At 42.0% G+C, this 22,374-nt stretch overlaps 1 long non-coding RNA gene across 1 annotated transcript; it reads right to left on the minus strand.

The window, feature by feature from the left end:
- Positions 1-8,849: 8,849 nt before the first annotated feature.
- On the minus strand, positions 8,850-21,054 carry LOC107503288. Its single transcript, XR_001595203.2, has 3 exons — positions 20,980-21,054; positions 18,606-18,665; positions 8,850-9,913 (listed from the first exon to the last, which is right to left on the minus strand). It is a non-coding gene; the product is annotated as an uncharacterized LOC107503288 (long non-coding RNA).
- Between the last annotated feature and the right edge of the window lie 1,320 nt (positions 21,055-22,374).

Below are 22,374 nucleotides of genomic sequence, written 5' to 3' on the forward strand. Positions count from 1 at the left end.
CATTTGCAATAATATGAATGATTCTAGAGGGTATTATGCTAAGTGAAAAAAGTCATACAGAAAAAGACAAATACCAGATGATTTCACTTATATGTGAAATTTAAAAAATAAACCAAACTACAACAATAACAACAAACCAGAAACAGTTTCATACACACAGAAAACAAACGGATGGTTGCCAAGTGGGAGTGGGGTTAAGGAGTTGGGTAAAAAATGGGAAGGGTTTAAGAGGTACAAATTGATAGTTATAAAATAGTCACAGGGACGTAAAGGACAGCATAGGGAATGTAGTCAATAATATCTTAATAACTATGTACAGTGCCAGGCAGGCGCAAGACTTATGCTGTACACCTGACACTAATATAATAATATTGTTATGGAAAAATCCCAAAAGCTCCCAAAATCAAACCAGTGAAAATCCAAGCGGTAACCCAGAGAGAAAGAGAACTGTTTTATTATGCTGGCGGTTGCAGAAGAGCTACCGCTCTGAAGGTCTGGACCCTCAGCTTGGGGAAAATTTTTCTTTTATATCACCGCCATTAGAGTTAGCTAATTGGTTGATTTGTTCTCAGGTGATTGCAAGAGTTGCTATGGGAGTTTATACAGGAGCTTAGGCAATACAGGTTATCTAGGCAAAGTGCTCCTAAGGGGAGGGTGAATCTGCATGTTTACAGAAGCAGAACAAAGAGCTGACCACAAAGTTAGCCATTGGGGTGGAAAATTCCTGAAATTTCCTCTTCAATATTGAATAACAACTATAACTGAAAAAAGGAAAAGATCACTCCAGCTGCTCTATGGAGAGTGGACTGCTGCGCGGTGACTCAGCAGGGGAGCCCTGGGCAGGCCGGAGGAGCAGGGTGCAGCATGCAGCAGAGGAGTAAGGACGGCTTCTTCGCTTTGGCCTAATCAAGATGGTGGCCCTGACGAGCAGCAAGTGTGGCGGGGCTGCCACGATCTTGCCTCCCGTCCTGCGTCTCCCCAGCATCTGCTGCCATCTCTTCTCTCTCCAAACTGGCTTCCTTTGCCGCTGCTCCTGCAGAGCGTGGCTGCCCCAGTGCGCTCTCCCGTCCAAGCTCACGGAGGGGCTGAGTCTTTTTTCAGTCCTATTTTCTCAGAAGTCAGTCTTTGGCTTGTTCCTGGCTTCCCTTCTCACATAGTGTTTACATGTTTACAGTGTTTAGGATTTCCCCCTGGGCCAGTCCTGCCCCTGCCCCAGCTGCTCAGATCGCTTATGAGTCAGGCGCCCCAGGCCCCACTTGTCCAGGAGACAAGCCTGCTCCTGCAGAAGGTTAATGGCTGACCTCACCTCCCCGGCTCAAGACCAAGTAAACCTTGAGCGCCTCTCCCAGCTGCCCTCTGGTCATTAATTACACTTTAGTGACTCTCACACTGATCCCCTTCCCCACTTCCCACTCCATTGGCTTCACCCAGACCTTCTCAGAGCTCACCCAAGTTGCACCTGGCACAAAGAAGGTGTTAAGTGTATGTTTGCTGAACTACCGTGAAAATCTTGTCTGTTATCCGTCTAGTCTTAGCTGGTTTAAGACAATGTGGTTTCATTTTGTCTGAAAAACTACACAAAATAGTCTATAACTGGCTTTGATCCGAAGCCTCCTTAAGTCCTGGTGCAAAATACAGGAGGTAGCTCTCATTTTTCTAATAAAATGTAAAAACCATGCTGAGGGGATGTTCTTTGACATCAGGCATATAGCATATTGAATCATTATTAAAATGCCTCTTGGACTCCTCACTAAGAACTTTATACCTGGATTTCCACAAAATAATGTCATTGGTTACCTAGTCCTTTGATCCTGACCTTGGTGACGATAAGTTCTTTGGCCTCGCTCCCTTCCTTCCTCGCTTCATGTTAATTCACTGTGAGGTATGGTGTATTAAGAACACAGAGATGAAACGAACGTGCTCTCTGCTTGGAGTCAAGTGGGGGGATTGGAAAAGCAAACGAGCACAGTAAAGTACTGAGGGGCCTTAGTAAGTGACATTTAAGGAAAGTGGCATGCTTGTCCATGGGCAGGCGAGGAGATGTGCAAAGGGTAGTCATTGCCGCCCTGTTTATTCAGGGAAATGGGGAGAATAATTGTATGTGTCATCTAAAAAAGTACTCCATAGCATTCAAAATAATGAACTAGGTCTATGGGTAGACTTGCACGGGGAACTCTCAAAACCACAATGCTGAGTGACAAATATTGCAGACAGGCACATAGAGTGAAATTGCTTTACATAAATTTTAAAAAGCAAAACGGCTCCATATACTGTTGTAGGCATGGGCTTCCGTAGTCAGACTATAAACATGGTCAGGAGATTAACACCAAGTTCAAAACTGGTTTCATCTGAGGAGAAGGGGAAGAGAAAGAAATCTGGTGGAGTTTGAGAGGTATGTTATGAAGCACATATTCCAAAACGTCAGCGATGGTTAAATCCTGGTAGTGGGTACATGGGTTTTGTTTTATTCTCCATATTTTTAGATATATTTTATATACATATATGACAATAAATCAGCTTTGAGGTTTTAGTGTGAAAATAACCATAGACAAAAATATATGTGTGGAGTTTTAAAAACACGGTGGGTCCAGAGTTTGGGGAGAGGCCAGGGCTGAAGAGGGAGAGGTGGGGTTCGCCTTCCGCGAGAGCTAGGGTGAAGCCGTGGTGGGTGCGCTTGCCCAGGCCCCGTGCAGACCAGAGTCCTGATGCAAAGTGAGCAAAGGCCTTGGGAAACATTTATTTTTAAGGAAGGAGGTGGAGAAAGAGAAGAAGGAGATGGGGAAAGGGGGAGGGCTCAGAGAAGGAATGAAGACAAGGAGGGATGTGTGTCTACGAAAGAAAAATGTTTAAAAAATTATCATAAAAAATATTAGCTGCTCAGGGCGTAGAAATACCAGCAATAACGGTGAGTCCATATAGGGCCACCCTGAACCTCTCCTTGAATTAAATAATTGTTAAGATTTTGCCAAATTTGCTTCTTCTATTCCCTTTTCTTTTCCTCCTTTTTGGCTTGCTGAAGTTATTTAAAGCAACTCCCAGACAACATGTTTGTCCATCCTTGCAAACTGCACTATGCAAATCTACAATACCCAGACACTGAGGATGACCTCTGAAGAATGGACGTGTCAGGAGCACTGAATGTTGCAGGTGACTGGGCGAGAAGAGGCCGGAGGGGCTTTCGCGAAAGTTGCAGGCACCAGGATGGGGTACGTCTGCGGGCGCAGTGGGAGCTGGAGGGGGTGCTGGCCTTGGAGACACCGCTGGGCTTGGCAGTAAGGGTTCGTGAAGGGCCTTTGATAACCAGCTCCAAGAAATGCAGCTCAGTATTTCAAGAAGTGCAATGGTAAAAAGGAGAAAAAGAGGGTGGCATCGAGGATGGCAGCGATGAAGAAATTATGTTTAGTGTGGAGAGAGATCAACATTTTGAGGCTCAGATAACAGATATGAAAAAGGGAAGTAAAATTGATGGAACAAATTTTCAAAGAAGCCAAAGTAAATGAGAGAAAGGGTATAGTGGGGTCACATCTTCAATAATCAGGAATGAAGTTACTCAAGCATCTTGAGGTGGGAGGGGAACATGGTTGAAGTTCTTTGAGGACACTGAATTTGCCCTTTGGGATATGAGAGTTTGGAGCTCCCTGTGGGTGAAGAGATGAGGGAACAAGTCAGGACTGGGATTTATTGAACACCTGCTGCAAGTCAGGTGCATCCCTGGTCTCATTTAATCCTCATTACACACTTTACAGCTCAGGAGAGTGGACTCAGAGATATTAAGCACTTGCCCACACATGCTGAGTAAATAGCAGAACTGCTCTCACCAGGGCCCTTCCCCACAGCCCTGAGGGCCCTTTGTCCTTGAACCACAGAACTCCCTGAGGTGCCACTCATCTTCTAGTAAACAGCCTGCTGGTTTGGCTCAGGCATGCAAGGCACCTGGAAACCTGGGTGGCGTGGAGATGGCTGGAGGCTGAGGGACTCAGGAACTTTGAGGTGCCTTTCTGTTTTTCTTCTTCACTTATTATTGTGTCTGGAGTTCCTGCTCCTGTCCCTCATTTGTGTGTGTGCGTGTGTGTGTGTGGGGGGGGGGTGAGAATTATCTTCTCCCCTCAAGGTTCTTTCAGCTGGTCTAATACTCAAATCTACATGAGACAGATTAACAAGAGAAAATAACCAAATTTAATTACATTTATATGTATGGGAACCCCACATGCGAGAAAGTCAGAGATCCCACATACATTAGAGTTTCAGGGACAGAAAATGAACATGAGGTAGATATAGCATTCTGAGCTAAGATTGAGGTAAGGAGCCCTTGGGCTTCAAAGGGAAGGCAGATCATTGCAGGACCATAAGAAAAGCAGAAGTTCAGTAATTAATAGTTTGTCCCACCCTATATATAGGTTGAAAAGGTGTGTCTTTGAGTATATATGGAGGTATATAAATAGTGGAGGAGACACAGGTCTGAAGCATGTGGAGCTTGAAGTTACTCTGTGAAGAATCTTTCCAATTACCAGGCTTGTAAAACTGTGAGCAGCAGATTTGATTCTCGTTGATAGAAAGTCTCTCCTGTCAGGAATATACTTGATAATGCAGCATATACAATTATAACCACATCACACATTGTTTTATTTTTTGATGGCAATTGCAAGAAATATAATTAATTGTACTTGCTGTGTTTTCAGGGCACAAATAAATAGCAGTACTACATATAGTGAGTGTGACTATGTGTAAAGTTGCATCTTTCTGCTTTTTAGCTGTCAATAATGAAAATATTTCCATTGAGCATGCTGAAGAACAATTGAATTATCTTTTACAAAAGTGTTGACATATGAAGAAATAATTAGAGCCCCAAAATATAGGATAAAAGTATTATATAAGTGTTTTATTTAAGGAAAACATTGTTATTTTTCTGGATTGTTGGTGTTTGTGGTGTTTGTTGTGAAGACTTTTACATTTGAAATCATTACTTTTGTACCTAATTTTGTATTTGTAATTTCGTAGTCTTGTTTCTTAAAGAGGATGCACCCAACTATATAAGCTTTAGGCCCCGTGAAACCTGGATCTATCCCTAGCAGAGTAGTGAAGTCACAAACCGAAGTCACAGCCACTAAGTGGCCCAATCAGGATTCAAATCCAGAGTTGAAGTGCTGGACTCATGTTGCACCTCAAACTCCAGTATGTACCCATTCGCCTTGGGAAAGTGCAGATTTTGATTCAATAAATATGGGCTGGGGCCCAGATGGTACAACTCCGCTACTCTGTGGGCCACACTCTGAGGAGCCAGGGCCTCTAAGCCAGTGTGCAGTTGGTTAGCCCTCATGCAGTATGAAGAGGTCACTATAATTGCTTCCTTATGAACAGGGTCTATCTATATCATCCAATTCCCTCACTAACAATTCCTGTTCCCTCACTCCAGCTCTGGAGACATGTTTGGCATTAAGAAGTTTTTGAACACCATGTTTCCTTCTAACTTCTCTCTCACACTTTTATGGAATTCTTACCACGGGCAGAGCATTTTCTGTGCAACGGGGCATGTTCCCATCTGGTGGACGAGAACACTGCCATTTAGGAAGGTCATGTTACTTTCTGGAGGCAGCAGGGTCAGTGGTTGAACTCATATCTCCAGACCCACTTACTTGGCAGTAGGTAGGCTAAGTGGAGACTCAGCCCTGTGTCCCCAAGGGCATTCCCTTCAAGCCCCTACCCTCAGTAGAGCTGCCCACACTGCTCCTCCCTCCAGGTCCTCTCTGCCTTGGGATTGGCCCCAGATGCAGTCTCAAGAGATGCAAGATGAGCGGGTGAGCGCTAGAGTTTCCAATGTGGCAGATGTGACCAGGCTGACCTCTAGTTGCCTGGCTTTCTTCACCTTTGGGAAAGAGTTTCTTAGCCTCACTGAGATTAACATCCTTGTCCATTAAATGGGCTTAATATGACTCAACTCATGGAGTTTTATGGGGAATAAATGAGGTGTTACATTATGAGTTACATAATTAGTACTTGTGTTGACCCATAGCCAAGGTGGAAATGGTCATTGTCCCTGGGCTAAGCTGACCTTTGTGATCAAGTGGGTATTACTTACAGCATATACCCCAGACTTTCTTCTTCCTGAAGTATGTAAGAACAGACTGCATTAGAACACACACTGACATCTAGAAACATCTCCACCCCTGCAGAGTGCTGGGCAGAGGCTAAAGGTTTGATGGAAGCTAATCGTTCTCTGGCAGATGTCAGCTTTGCCTGTCTGACTCTTAGTATGTGTGCAGCTGTGCAGCAGGCTGACAGCCTCTGGCATTCTCTTTCTGTTTTAGTCTCCCCCAACACACCAAAAATCCCCAGCATGCTGCTTAATCACCACAGGCCCACCTGATGACAACACACTGTGGTGATTTTACTTATTGTCTTAGAGCAATGTTTTTTTCAGAGACTTCAGATGTTTGTCCTGTGGATACATTTTCCAGGAGAAAATGCCAACAGATGGGGACAGGCTGTGTTTCCTAGCTGTTCTGTTCCTCTGGAATAGGGCTCCTGTTCATCAGCACCCCTTAGAAGGACATGCACCATAATGGCTGCGGACTCAGGGTCATCCTGCCTTGATTTCTGTAGCCCGGACTGTGGGCTCTGTAGTTTGACTTCCACATCTAGGTGCAGCTTGGCCTGGATTTGGGTTATTTTAAGCTGCCCCTGCAATGCAGCTGCAAATCCAAAGAAATAGGAACATAAGACCTGCTCACCAGGGAAAAACTCGCTAAGCGCACACTGTCACTGGCATAGGGAGCAGGCAGGCAGTATAATTACAGTCATTCCAAGAGATTCATTATGCTGAATGGCCCTTTTGGGGGGCACCCCTCCCACATCTTTGGTGCTAATACAATTAAAAAGAAAAAAACTTATAATAAATGGTAAAACATCACAGGTAAAAGCAAACTGTTTCACTTAGCTCCTTGGTTATTTGTTCAGGATTTTATGTATCTCATTAGAAATATCTTGCCATGGATTGAAGCCCCTGGTCCTGCCCTTTGGGAGAAAGGGGGAGTCCAAGAGGAGAGGGAGGGTATGACCTCATCTGTCTTTCATCATGTGAAGCATTAACTTTGGGATAACAACAGCACGGACTGAACCTTGAGAATGCAATTTGCCCATTCACCTGCTTCTTAATTTGGTGTCTGAATCAACAGGTTTTGGCCAGAAAGAGGGAGAGCTGTGGGATTCCTTTCCTTGGGAATCTTTGTTTAATGGCATCTGTTAGCGCTGAATGACAGACAGAGCCCTGGGCTCAAGAGGGTGAGCTCTGAAGCCTCCAGTCATGGTGGCGGAACAGGTAACCGCCATGCTTGCCCCCTTCCACCACCACACCAAAATTACAACCCAACTACAGAACGACCACATTGAGAATCGCCTAAAGTCTACCCGAACAGAAGCCCTGTAACTAAGGCTATACAGAGGAGGGGCAGAGATGCTGAATATGCTTGTCCCAACCCAAGTGTGATGTTTAAAAATCAGGAGGGATACCTCAGCTTGCAGAGGTCCCCTCAAGAAGTCAAGGGTCTCAGCCTCCTCAGCCCAGGGCGACAGTGCCAGGAAGAAAAGTCACTTTGGCTGTGAAACCATAGAGATTGTTGTAATAACTATATGTCTATTAACTATTACTTTAAATGTAGATGGATTAAATACTCCAGTCAAAAGACAGTATGCCTAAATGGATAAGAAAACAAGACCTGTACACAGGCTGTCTGCAGGAGACTCACTTTTGACTGAAAGACATACACAGACTGAAAGTTAAGGGATAGAAATAGGTATTGGTTAAAAATGAAAACAAAAATAAAAAACAAAAAAAGCTGAAATAGCAATACTTATGCCAGACAAAATAGACTTTAAAACAAAGGCTATAAAAGGAGATAAAGGACTCAGTAATTCCACTTCTAAACAAAACAAAAACAAAAACAAAACACAAAATAAATAAACAAAAACAGAAACAAACTCACAGATATAGCAAACATTGTGATGGTTACCAGATGGGAGGTGGGTTGTGTAAAGTGGGGAAGGGATTACAAAGTACGAATTAGTAGTTACAAAACGGTCATGGAGATTTAAAGTATAGCATAGGGAATTAAGTCAATAATATTGTAACAACTACGTGCGGCGTCAGATGGGTACTTCGAGGTGACTATTCGTAAGATACATAAATGTCTAATCACTATGTTGTACACCTGAAACTAATATAATATTGTATGTCAGTGTAATAAAATATAAAAATTATGAAAAATAAAATCAATAGAAATGAAGGTATCAAAAAAACTTTTAAAAAGTAAAAAAGAAACTTCCAATCTGTTTTCTGAAGTGTTTGTAACATTTTATACTCTTCACAGGGTCATATGAGAGTTCGAATCACACCACATCCTCACCAGTGCTTAATACTATTAATCTTTTACTGTTTGTCATTTTACTGGGTATAGAGTGGTCTTAATTTTCATGTGCCTGAACTAGAGATGTTGCACTACTTTTTGTGTTCTTGCTGCTCATGTATGTGTGTGTATTCTTTTTGCGATGTGTCTGTTCAAACTTTATAAAATTTGGGTTATCTTTTTATTATTGACTTATACATATGAGTTCTCTGTCAGGTTTATATATTACAAATATATTCTTTCAATCAGTCAAAAAAAAAAAAAGAGGAATCGCATAACTCTGAAGTTCCTTCTAATAATCATTTCCACCAGTCTACCTTTACAGATTCCTAACTGTTTCTTCTGCTTTATCCATTCATGTATTCATTCATCCAATCAATAAGCACTTTTTATTATTATTATTATGTTTATTAAAAAAATTTTTTTATAGTGACATTGGTTAATGAAACAACAAGCACTTTTAAAATGTGAGCTACATGCCGGGACTGCCCAGGGCCCGGGGATACTGCCTCTCCGTTTGCGTGTGTGGCAGTGGGGTGCAGACAGGGCCGCCGGTGCTGCTCTCAGGGGACCCCAGGAGCCATGGGGCATGGAGTGCACCCACTTAATCTAGGGAGGCAGATGAAGCTTCCTGGAAGGGAACTGCAAGCTACCTGGAAAGGAACTTTGGTGAAAGAACAAAGATGTTTAAAGGGAAATTTTTGAAAGTGTGTCCAGTCGATGGACCATGGAAACCTCTTCCCAGTCTCCCGACATCTTTAGTGAGAGATCCATTTCCCTTGGGAGCATGGTGGGCTGGGGGCTCTGTTGAGGATGCATAGGATGTGCTGACCTTTGCCTCAAAAAGGGCTTGGGTGGCACCTGAGGCTGCTGTGGAGGCTGCTGCTCCCAGGTGAGCAGAGAAGCTGTTTGCAGAGCAGTTGTAGGCAGCAACACAAAGAAAGCGCACGAAAACCCGGTCACGGGAGCCCTGCATCCCTCTCATCTGGTCTGTCACGTGGAAGTATTGACTGAATACCTGCTACCTGCACTGTTCTAGATTCGGGGAGTACAGGCAGTGAACACATCTGGATCTCTGCCCTTTTGGACCTTTATGTAATGCTGAGGGAAGGGGGCAATCAACAAGCAAGTAAATCCATGGTACGTCAGATGGCCATGGACAAAGGCAAAGGAAACAGGACAGTGAGTGCAGGGATGGGGGTGGGAGGCGAGTGGCACCTGACAGATGGCATCTGAGCAGACACAAAGGGAGTAAACCATGTGGATTCCTGCAGTTGGCGGGTTCTGGGCAGTGGAAATGGTGAGTGTCAGAGCCAAGGCTGCAGCACGCTCGTCCTGTCCAGGGAGAGGCAGGAGTGTGGCGGGGGAGGCAGAGAGCGAGCTGGGCCAGGGGACGGAGGGCTCCCAGGGCTCTGAGTCTGAGCGAGACGAGGAGGCCCAGGCAAGTGGCATGCTGTGACACATTTCATGTGATGTCCACTGTCAGGTCAGTCTTCAGAGCAGCAAACTGGTGCCTAGCAAAGAAAAGTCAGGGACACTGATTAAGCAAAACTATTTAAAGAATGTCTAGTATGAGCGGGACATTTTGTGGAGTAGTTTGGTCCTTATCCTGAGGGAGCGAGCCCTCTGAGCCAGTGGAGACGACAACTCAGTGCAGGGCTGTACATCCCGCGGGTTCAGGGAGGTGCAGTGTCTCAGAAATGGAGCCCCGAGCAGGTAGTTTTGCAGAGACAGGTAAGAGGGCCCTCACTGTGTGACCGTACTCTTCTCAGTGCCTTGGGTCTTCTCCGGAGGTGGGGTGAGCATGCTTTGCTTGCTGGCGGGGTAGCCAAGGATAATGTTAGGCAGAGGCGAGCCACTCTGCCCTTTCCTGAATGGTTAAACTGGAAAGCACGATAGTCTTGTTTGGGAGGAACTAAGTAAACATTTTCCAATAAAGCAAAATTCAATAAGAAAAACTGAATCTTACTTATAAAACTACCTGTCAGGCTTTGCCAGGGAGCGCAATCTCAGCCGAGCATCCCAATCAATGATTTCAGACCACGAGCACTGAAACGCCAGAGGGAAAAGGTGGTGATTGCTTCAGTCAGCTATTGTTCCTTAGCAGAAGAGCCCCAGACTCAGCTCCTCAGGTCCCTCTGGGCGTCTTGCCTGGGCTCACTGGCGTGGCTGTGTTCTGCAGGGGGCTCAGCCCGGGATGGGTGCAGCTGGGACACTGGGTCCTCTGGGCCTTTCTCTCCATGCAGCACTGTTTTAAAATATAGGTTTTACTGCTAAACAGGCATGGTGAGGCCAATAGGTCAGGAGATGATCACCGTTGAAAAAGCTCTTATGCTCAGAGTTTCCAAGAGAAGGCGGCATGCCCTGCCATGTGCTGGAGGAGCAACCCGGGTCAGTCAGGGGCGGCAGGAGCCAAGCGAAAAGGTAGGCGAGACGCTCTCGTGGGAAGAAATGGGTGAATGGGTAAGCAAGTTCAAAACTGACAAGTTTGAATAATTTCAGCAGAGTCTGGGGCATAGGGACTGTCTCTAATTGTCTGGTCCCTGGCTCCATGGTGATTAGGGCAGGTGGACAGTGTGGCCCAGAGTATGAGAGCTGGATAAAGGAGGTGGTTGGGATGTGGGTCCTGGATTGCTTAGTTTTGCATACGGAAGTTGCTAGCTGTCTCTAAGAATAGGAGGCGCAGTCCCTCAGAGTCAGCAAGCCCTACCTCAAAGCATCGGAATACAGAAAACAAAAGACATGGTGAATACTGCTCTCAGGGGCTCTCTCTCCATGGGGTCTCGAGTGACCTTTCTTAAATGATGACAAGGGCAGTTAAAGGGAGCAAGAGCAGAAGCCACGAGGCCTCTCTAAGGCCTGAGCTCGGAAGGCGTGCCACATCAGTTCCGCTGTGCTGCACTGGTCACAGAAGTCCCGGAGCTGTCCCGGAGTCACACTCTGGATGAGAGGAGAGGGACACTTACTGTGTGGAATGGGAGGCTCGTTGTAGCCCTCGTGGCAAACACTCTGCCACAGAAGGTGTGCTTCTAGGATGTTGCCAGGGACTTTCTGAATCGATCGGATGCAAAAGGAAGGGCAGAAAGAAGTGGAGTTCCAGCTCACTTGCCTTTGCCGGTGTGTGGCCAGGATGAAACTTTCTTCCTACAGTTGGTCCCAGCAACAAAGGTCAGTTGGGTGTTTGCCCAGAAGCCCACAGGGGCCGTTTGTACTTCCACAGGAGGCTTGGCAAGGCTCTGAGTTGCTGTCCTTCAAACCTCCCAAGCCTGGCATCCAGGGGAAGTGCCTGCCTGCTCCTGGCCTGCTTAGTAAGAAAGTCTAGGGACTTTCATTGTGCAGTTATGGCCTTAGCAGTAGATTCAGTGATAGTTGCCAGAGTTAAGAAATATTGTCTTCTTATGCATTAACAGAGAGAAAAGACAAAAGGAATAAAGGTTTCATGTTGGAGATGATTTGTGATCTTGGGAGAACTCCATCTCAAGAATTTGTCCACCTCTGGGGATGAATGTCTCTCATCCATTTCAATTTTAGATCTCCAGCTGGTGTGCATGCAGTTCCAAGAGTCTGTAAGTGTCCTTTTCAATTGGAAGATATGGACACAAAGTTCAAGACCCTGAAGTCTGACTGTTATCTGGGTAGAGAGGAAGACCTGCTATGCTCCCTTCCAGTGAGCTGCAGTCAGTCTTTGTTCCAGTTCAGCAGTATAATCCTAAAGTTATCAGCCACCTGTGCTCTGGAGTACTTGCCGGGGCCCATTCCGTTCACGTCTCTGAAGATGAAGTACTCTTTGTGAAAGTATCAAAGGAAAATAATAACTTCCTATAAATTACAAAAAGGCTTTAAAATGGCCATGGATCTGATGAAAGTTCATTTGATAAGGAAATTCAGTTATTTCTGTAGTGTTAAACAATTTAAACTAATAATTGGACAATGAAGGTACTGACAAATTTCTATGAACTTTGTCTATAAACAATTTTTTATTTAAATTGTGCTGTAGAGGCATATTTTGGGGTGGTATATTCGGCCACCCTTTAGAAATATATACGTATTTCTTTCTTTCAGAATGCTTCCAAGTCAAAAGCACTTTGGCTTCCAATACTCCTGCCTCTGTTTAGAATCTCAGGAGCCTCTCTGAGAATGCAAAATAAAAATATTGACCTTTTGGTCATATCACAGTCTTTTGGATTTTCTCTTCCTTGGGGTCCAAGACTCAGACTCATGGTTCAATTTTTATGCTGAAATGGGCGCATGCTACAAAGGAAGTTAGGAAAGGGAAACTACATGGGATAGTATTTAAATGGTATCTTGATCTACAGAGATGAAAGCAGAGCTAATAAGTGGAAGTGTGAGGCTCAGACCCCCCACTCTCCCACATCCCCTGGGCTTTTTGTGAGACTGTGGCACTCCCCAGAACACAGCCACAGTACTCATCCATAACATTTATTAGGGACAGGCGATGCACCACATAACAGATGCTCAATAAACATTTGTGAACCACATCCCCATATTTAACAATAGGTTTAATTTTTTAAAAGTACTAACTAGACCAGTGACTTAGTAAAGCTGAAATTAGAAATATGCATTTTCAAGATGTATTTTAGATTGCTATAGTCGTAGGGGAGAGGAGACGAAGCAAAAAGGATGGTCAGAAGAAGATGCGCGTGAGCCAGGATGAGAGGTCGAGCAAGGAATAGGCATGTTTAAACAGAATGACGAGGATTCCAGTGGTGTCGGTGGGGCAGGGAAGGAAGGCAGATGAAGAGAGGAGGCAATGGGGTCTTAAGAAGTTATTTTAAAAAATAAGATAAACCGAAATAAGCTAGAAAGAGAAAATAGAATTGTTTTACCATTAATATCTCTAACTGCTTACTCCTAGAACAAAGAAAATGATTCAGTTTTTCATATTTACCTTCTAGCCAGCCATCTTACTAAATCTTATCTTAATTTTAATAGTTTCTTTTTTTAACTAGTATTTCTTAGGCTTTCTAAATATATAATCACATAATCGGCAAAAAAAAGTTTTATATTATTTCCATTTTGCATTTGTTCTTTTATATTTTTTATTGCATTTGTTAGAACCACCAACATTCATAGGGAATTAGTCATGATTAAGACCAAAATTTGTAAAATACTGAAGAAAATCTAATAGAAAACATAGTTGATTCTAAAGCTAGTTTTTAAAATAAGTTCAATAAAATAGATGAAACAAGTGTGATTGTGATACTGATTAAGATTAGAACAGAGAGAGCCAAAGTAGATAAGATTAGAAAAGAGAAAGGGAACATAATAAAAAAAATCAGGAAAGTTTCAGATAGATATATGAATATCACGGGCAACTCAATGGCAAAAACCTGTTTTTTGAAAAGCTGGACAAAAATAATGATTTCCTAGGAAAATAAATATTGTTCAAATTTAACTCCCCAAAATGGTCACATCATAACAAACCCTATAAAATATTCAAAAATAAATTTAACAAGGAATGCACAGGACTTACACGAGACAATTACATCTTATCAAAGGACATAGCGTGATAAGGAACGTAATGGCTTGCTAGAGCTGCCATAAAAAAATACCACAGACCAGGAGGCCTAAACAAAAGAAATTCATTTCTTACAGGTCTGGGGGTTGGAAGTCCAAGATTAAGCTGCTGGTAGGTTTGGTTTCTCTTGAGGCCTTTCTTTTCGGCTTATAGATTGCTGCCTTCTAGTTGTATCCTCACATGGCTCTTCCTCTGTGTGTATCCTTAGTGCCTCTTCTTCTTGTATTGGATTAGAGCCCACCCTTATGATCTCATTTTACCTTAATTACCTTTTTACAGGCGTATCTCCAAATCTAGTCATGTTGAGGGTCAGAGCTTTAACATATGGACACGATTTAGTCCATAAAAAGAGGGATATGAGGGAAAGTATGAATCTTACAGCCTTTCAGCAGAGTAATTTGGTAAAGTCTGTTAAATATGTTAAATATGGATTGGAGAGGAAAAAATGGCATGGATAATAGAGGCTCTGTTCATTCCTCTTGTGACCACATCAAAGTTGTGACAGAAACAAGGAGTAAACAGCAAAGAAAATTGTCTGGGATCTAGTTGAACAAGCCCTACAACTAGGGAGAGAAATAAGAAATCACCCTGCAATGGGAGGACATAGGACGGGGTGAGGACGCGAGGCTGCCCGGTCCCCAGCGGCTGAGTGGGACAGGGGCCATAGCAGCAGCAGCCAGGAGCTGCAGACGCCTCTTAAAGGGGCCATGGCCATGAGCGTACTTTCATGGTGACAGACATGCTCACTCTGAGCACCAGCATCTGGGTAGGCTGCTCTGGGGGCACCAGAGATTCACAGGGGGACATTGAGTTGTCAAAGTGAGGGCTGAGGTGAAATTCACTCTGTACAGAAGTGCTGGTGGTATCCATTCTTCCTCTGTTGAGCCATCCTCCCCTCCCAGTGTGCAATCCCAGCATTCCATAGCTGAGACTTCATCAAACTGGATAACAGAAGTCACTTCGCCCAGAGAATTCCTTGAAACCCCGCCTCCTCCAACTCATGGCTGTACCCAAGCCACATACAGATGTGTCCTTGGTGAGTCAGGTGCTCCTTGCTGAGCAGAGCCAAGACTCACACTGGAGGCAGCTGGCCTCAGTTTCTGGTGTGGCCTCTTGAGGCAACTATAAGCACAGTATGTGTGGCTTGCTTGCTGAATCTTAACAGGTAGCCCCGGAGGGCCACAGGCTGGGGATAAACTTGGCCTGCAGCTGAACTCTCAGGACTGTGCCACTGGACACCTACTACACAAAGCTGCACTAATAAGACTGGGAGACTTATCAGCTTTGCTTAGTACATAGAAACAGACACAGAAAGGCAGCTGAAATGGGAAGATAAAGAAGCAGAAACCATATGAGAGAACAGAACAGAGATCCAGAAATAATGGAGTCAAGCAATCTAACAGATGCAAAATTCAAAACATGGGTTATAAAGATGCTCAATGAACTTTTGGGAAGTGTAGATAAATTCAGTGAGAACTTCAACAGAGATAAAAAAAAAGAAAACATAAAAATGGAAATGAAAATGATAAAAGGGAATCAATCCGAAATGAAGAACATATTATCTGAGTTGAAAAGTATATTAAATGGAATAAAAAAAGTGAATAAAGAAGAGAATAGAATGACTTATAGAGAGGATGGGGAAGCCTAGGACGCTCAATCAGAATGGCAAGTAAAAAGAAGCCAAGACTATAATAATAATTTAAGGAGCCTATGGGACACTATTAAATGTAAAAATATCCACGTCATGGAGTACCAGAAGGAAAACAAGATGTTGAAGAGCTATTTGAAGAAATAATGATAAAAAACTTCTATAACCTGGTGACGGATATAAAACCCAAGGAAGCTCAGAGAATCTCAAAAAACAGGAATGGAAAGAGGCCCACATCAAGACACATTGTACTTAAAATGCCAAAGTTTAAATACAAAGGATCTTAAAAGAAGCAAGAGAAAAGCAGTTAGTTACCTACAAGGGAGCTCCCATAAGACTAGCAGCTGATTTCTCGAAAGAAACTTTGCAGGACCGAAGGGCTTGGCAAAAAATATTCGATGTGATGAAGACCCAGGATCTACAACCAAGAATACTTTATCCAGCAAAGCTACCATTTACAGTGAAAGGACAGATAAAGAGCTTCCCAGACAAAAATAAGCTAAAAGAATTTATCATCACCAAACTGGCACTACAGGAAATGTTGGAGGGACTTCTTTAAGAAGAAAAAACATGTATCAAAAATAGGAATAAAGAATGGTAACAACTACATTCCTATGAACAAGTACCTCAAACAGAAAAGAATTAAATGCTCCAACCAAAGGTAGAGTGGCTTTGATAGATAAGAAAACAAGACCCCTACATATGCTGCCTACAAGAGACTCACTTCAGGTTAAAGACACACACAGACTAAAAGGGAGGGAATGGAAAAAGATATTGCCTTGATGGACCTAGAGGATATTGCACTGAATGAAGAGGGTCAGATAGAGAAAGACAAATATTGCATGATTTCATGTACATGTAGAATCTAAAAAACAAAATAAACAACAAAAACTAACAACAAAAGTAAAAATAAGCTCATAGATACAGAGAACATTTTGAGGGCTATTAGATGGGAGGGGATTTGGGGAAAGAAAGCACGGGGAAGGTGGTTAATAACGTTGTAATAAAAATGTAAGGGAGAAGAAGGGTACTAGATTTAGTGGGGTGATCGCTTTGCAAGTAATGTGAATTTCTGATCACTATGCTGTACAACTGAAACTGGCATATTATTGTATGCCAACTGTAATTGAAAAAAATCTCATTGAATTGTACAATGTAAATAAAGCAATAATTATCTATTATATTTCAATAAAACTGAAAAAATAAATATGTTAAATATGTTTACATATATACTCTTCTCAGTAAATTATTCTTAAGAAATTACCCATTATCCCATAGCTAGAAAACTACAAATAAGAAAGACATATGTCCAAGGATGTTACTATTACACTGTCCTAGTGGCAAACACAGTGTAAATGCCCATTGGTGAGATACACATCCTCAGAAGCTATGCAGCCATGAAAATGAATGAAATAGAGCTGAACCAATTTACTTGGAGGGGTTTCTGTTACATGCTATTGTGTGAGAAAAGTAAGATGCAGAAAAGTATGCAGAAGGTGATTATAAACAGTGACAATGCAAATCTTTTTATTTTATTTTATTTTATGAATTTCAAGTGTACAGTACATTGGTTAGACATTTATGTAGTTTATAAAATGATCCCCCTCGCCCCCGCCAAATTGCTCTATCTTTCCTCTTGCTCTCCACCTAGCCATAACAGTAATGCTCACTGCATTCCCTGTGCTGTGCTCCCCATCCCCTTGACCGTCTGTCAACTACTGATTTGTACTTCTTTAACCTTTCACCCCTTTCTGCCAGCTCCCCAACCCCCCTCCCCTCTGGTCATCACCAGATTGTCCTCTGTATTTGTGAGTCTGTTTTTGATTCATTTGTTCTTTTTGTTCCTTAGATTCTGTATCTGAGTGAAATCATATGAAATTTATCTTTCTCTGTCTGACTTACTTCACTCAGCATAACCTCTAGGTCCATCCATGTCATTGCAAATGACAGGATTTCTTTTTTTTTTTTAATGGCTGAATAATATTCCATTATATATATGAACCACAACTTCTTTATCCGATCATCTGTCGATGGGCGTTTAGGCTGTTTCCATATCTTGGCTATTGTAGATTGTGGTGGAGAAGGGAGACCGATGTAACACGGCGGGGAACGGACAGGTCGCAGAGGCGGAAGCAGGAAGGGAGAAAATAAATTTTGACAAGGCATCAAGTAAAAATACTGTATTTTTATATGAACACATTTTATTATTTATGTGAAATTACATAAGTGTGTCTATGTGTAGTGATATACATAAAATCAAATTAAAAGAAATAAATCCAGTCCTATCACAGAAAGCTAGAGATGGCTGGGCATTACAGAGTTAAGAGACACCTGGGGGGACAGCAGTCAGGTGAACAGGGCCAGCTCACCCACTCAGTAAGCTGCCCTTTGTTCCCCCAGGGGCCCAAAAGCTTCCAAAATGGGAGGAGAAGGAAATAAGGAATTGAGACGCTGATGGAGTCTTCAAGGATTTACTGTCCCCAGAAGACTCACATTTTCCCTCATGCTGCAGTCTGGTTGTGGAAACAAATACCTCTAATTCCCTTTAAGTAGGCTGGAAAATGAGCCACATAAGGGTATGCATTACTGGATTAATGTGAAGGTAAAGGCTCTAAGCCAGAGACTTTCAACAAAAGAAACATCCATTGTCTGGAATGTCCTCTCTGACCTGGTCAGGCTCTTAGCTAGTAAGGCAGGTTTACAGAATGATGGACTTAATTTTTGAAATGCAAAGATTTTATCAAGGTTATCACTTGTTATTCAAAAGAAAAGAAAAGTAAAGGAGAGAGAGAGAGAGAGGGAGGGAGGGAGGGAGGGAGGGAGGGAGAGAGAGAGAGAGAGAGAGAGAAAGAGAGAGAGAGAGAGAGAGAGAGAGAGAGAGAGAAAGAAAGAAAGAAAGAAAGAAAGAAAGAAAGAAAGAAAGAAAGAAAGAAAGAAAGAAAGAAAGAAAGAAAGAAGAAAGAAAGAAAGAAAGAAAAAGAAAGTAACTAAAATCCAAAAGGTTTGAATCACTGTTTACCTGGATTCTCCTTTCCCGGTCTTGCGGCCCCATTCTTCAGAGTTCTGCAGCCTACGCCATCTAACAATAGAAGCATTGCTCAGGTAATTGCCAAATAGTTGCCCAGGTTAGTTAGTTATGGTGTTTATTGAGTAACTCAAGGAAGTATGGCCAAGAAACCACCAGGTGATGAAAGCATTTTCACTGTCAGCTGTCAAGTTCCTCCAAAAAGACCACCAGAAAAACTTATATTAAGCAAAGCTAAGATTATTAGATTTACTGCAATAAGGGAGCACAACACCTTGCAGAATCTTAGTAGAATCTGAGAAGGGGAAAATAAAGGGAAGACCTTCATGGAGTTTCAGGTTTTGAGTGATTTTAGAGTAGGTTTTACAAATGAGGAACTGTTGGAATTGTGTGGATTTTCTAACATAATGGCTTTGGATTGGTGAGCACAGTAAATGAGGCTCTTGAAGCTAGTTTTGGAGGAGCCAGCTAATAATAGTCCTGATAAATTAGTTATTTTAGTTGGTTAGCAATTTTATCTTCCAGAAACAAATACTTCCTTGAGCAAGTAGCTAAATTATTTTTGCTTACTCTCAGGATTATTTAACACAGGAATAAGAAACTATGTCGGTTTTAGTCCTCACCACTTAATTATTTGCCAGCCCGAAGTTTTTAAGAATTAGTATTAGTATTAATTAGGTTAATATTAAAGTTAATTAATAGTTAATTAACTTCTGCAGATGAAATGTCATAACAGTAAACTCGAAGATACTACCCAAAGTCTTTGCTTGTAACGGAGTGTATTTTAATAACTGACTTGCAATAAGAATGATATATAAGGGTTAGAAATCTTTATACCTGTAGAAAAAGGTAATCTATTTATTTAAGTGGAAAGGTTAAGAGCACTGGTTCTGGAAATATACTGTCTGATTGCAAATCCTAGTTCTGCCTTTCATTCGCTGTGTGACTTTGACTAAGTCATTTAACAGCTCTGTTTTATTTTCTTCATCTTTAAAATGAGAATAAGTACCTGGAATGCTATAAGTACCTCAAGTGTTTTGAGGATGAAGTAAGTTAATCCTATGTATAGCATTTAGAACATTGCCTGGCATATATTAACTATTCAACAAATGTAAATATTGTTGCTTAATAACTTGACAGCTAAGTTATTTAAAACTAAAACTCTTCCTCCACCTGCTGGCTCTTTAACTCCAACCCATCCCTCAGAGACTCTTTCCCTTTCTGCAGTCTTCAGTCAATTGGATACTTGTCACAGTCTTAGTCTCTTTTCTCTCTCAATCAGCCATGTCACTCTCTCAAACTAGTGTCCTGAGAGTAAAAGCCTTACGGCAAAGAAAGGATAATAAAGGGTGCCACGGAAGGTCCAGGCACCTGCTGGGGAAGCTGAACATGGAGGAAGACACTTCTGAAGATTAAAAGGGTGTTCCTATAGGGAGTTTGGCATGTCCAAGTATCCTCACGATCCCTGAGTTCTTGTTTGGGACATAAGACAAGCTTCATATAGGTCCCTCACCATATATATATTTAAATTTATGAGCATCTTATTTTTTTATTGAAATATAATTGACCTGTAACATTATAGTTGTTTCGGGTGTACAACATACTAATTTTATGTATTGCAAAATGATCGCAATAGCCCAGTTGACATCCGTCACCATACACAGTTACAAAAAATTTTTCTTTTGATGAGAATCTTCAAGATCCACTTTCCTAGCTACTTTCAAAATGCAATACAGTGTTATTAACTATAGTCACCATGCTGTATGTTATATCCCTGGCACAACTTATTAATAGATCTTTTTAAATTTTATTTTTAATTGAGATATAATTGACATACAACATTATATTAGTTTTAGGTGTACTACATAATGATTCGATATATGTTTATATTGCAAAATGATCATCACAATAAGTTTAGTTAACATCCATTACCACACATAGTTATAATTTTTTTCCTTGTAATGAGAACTTTTAAGATTTGCTTTCTCAAATATACAATACGGTATAATTAACTATAGTCACCATGTTCTATATTACACCCTGGAACTAATTTATCTTATAACTGGAAGTTTGTACTTTTTGACCACCTTCACCCATATTGCTTCTCTGTCAGCTCTGGCAACCATCAATCTGTTCTCTGTATCTATGAGTTTGATGGGGTTTTAAAAAAAATATTCCACATATAAGTGAGATCATATAGTACTTTTCTTTCTCTGACTTATTTCGCTTAGCATAATGCCCTCAAGTTCCATGTCGTTGCAAATGGCAATATTTTCTTCTTTTTTATAGCTGAATAATATTACCACACTCACATTTTCTTTATCCATTCATTCATCAATAGACGCTTAAGTTTTTTTGTGTGTCTTACCTATTGTAAACAATGCTGCAATGACAATGGGGCTGCAGGTATCTTTCTGAGACGGTGACTTCATTCTCCTTAGATGAATACCCAGAAGTGGAATTGCTGGATCATATGGGAGTTCTATTTTTAACTTCTTGAGGAACTTCTATACTTCCCTTGCCATATTCTTAAAAACTCTTTGTTCTCATTGGATATTTATTTGTTTGGCTTGGTTTCAATTTCGGCAGAGACCCAAAGCTGGCTTCCTATGTTTGGGTAATAAGCATCTGTTTCTAAGACTTCTAGTTCCACAAGACCAGCACCTGAATGTTGATATCCGAAGGGAAGTACCCCTCAGGGATGCCTCCTTCTGTAAGAAGACTACAGCTGACCCAGAGCCCAGATTCTTTACAAGTTATTCAGTCCATAAAAATTTTATTCTACTGTAATTCATAGGAAACTGTTGATTTTATACTTGCCTATTCATGTTTTATCTATGAAAATTGAGTAAAAAGGGATGAGAAGCGTTACATTCAGACACCAATTACAGATGGTCTCTTCCTGTGATCAGGAGAGACAAAAGCTTTTGTAGAAGTCCCTAACAGATTGTACTTCAAATCTTATTTGACCAGAACAGGTCAGGTGCTCATTCCTAAACCTGTCAGTAGGAAGAAGGTGGAATTACCATGGTGGACTTTGGGGTGGAATAGGAATCATGGAGCCAGCCACAGACACTCCTGTGAGCATCTACTACATCCCAGGCAGTGTAAGTGCTGAAATATTATTTCATTTAATACCATAACTGCCCTACGAACTAGGTTATGATTTCCCACACTTTGCAAGCAAGAAACAGAGGTTTGGCAAGCTTCATCTTCATCCTCATCCTCATCCTCATCGTCATCAAGCACTTACTGTGCTCATGGAGATGTCCTTCATGCTTTACATGTACCAGCTCAGTTAATTCTCACTATACCCTTTGAGGTAGGTTCTACTGTTAGTTATTATTATAGATGAGGAAACTGAGGGACACAGAGTAATGTGTCAAGCTCCCACAGCTAGCCAGGGGCAGAGTCAAGGTTCAAGCCTGCAAAGTCCGGCTCCAGTGTCAGTACTTCACCACACACACCGAGGTCACAGAGCTGGCAGGCGGAGGTGTCAGGAGGCAAATGCAAGTTGGTCTGCCCCTTGTCTCCAAAACCTTAATCTACCCTTGCACCATACATAGTGCACTGCTTTAGAGTTATCGAAAACACATTTGACATGGTAATTCGTTTAATTATCATGTTAACTGTATGAAGTACAGTATTGTACGGAGAAGAGCTAACCCTGGGAGCAGCTAAACAAAGTCACAGAGTTGATAAAGGCAGAAGCCACCCCAAACTCAGGTCCTGTGACTCCGAGAACTATCATTACCACAACTTC

This window comes from Rousettus aegyptiacus, unplaced genomic scaffold (assembly GCF_014176215.1).
Source record: "Rousettus aegyptiacus isolate mRouAeg1 unplaced genomic scaffold, mRouAeg1.p scaffold_m13_p_11, whole genome shotgun sequence".
Lineage (NCBI taxonomy): Eukaryota > Metazoa > Chordata > Mammalia > Chiroptera > Pteropodidae > Rousettus > Rousettus aegyptiacus.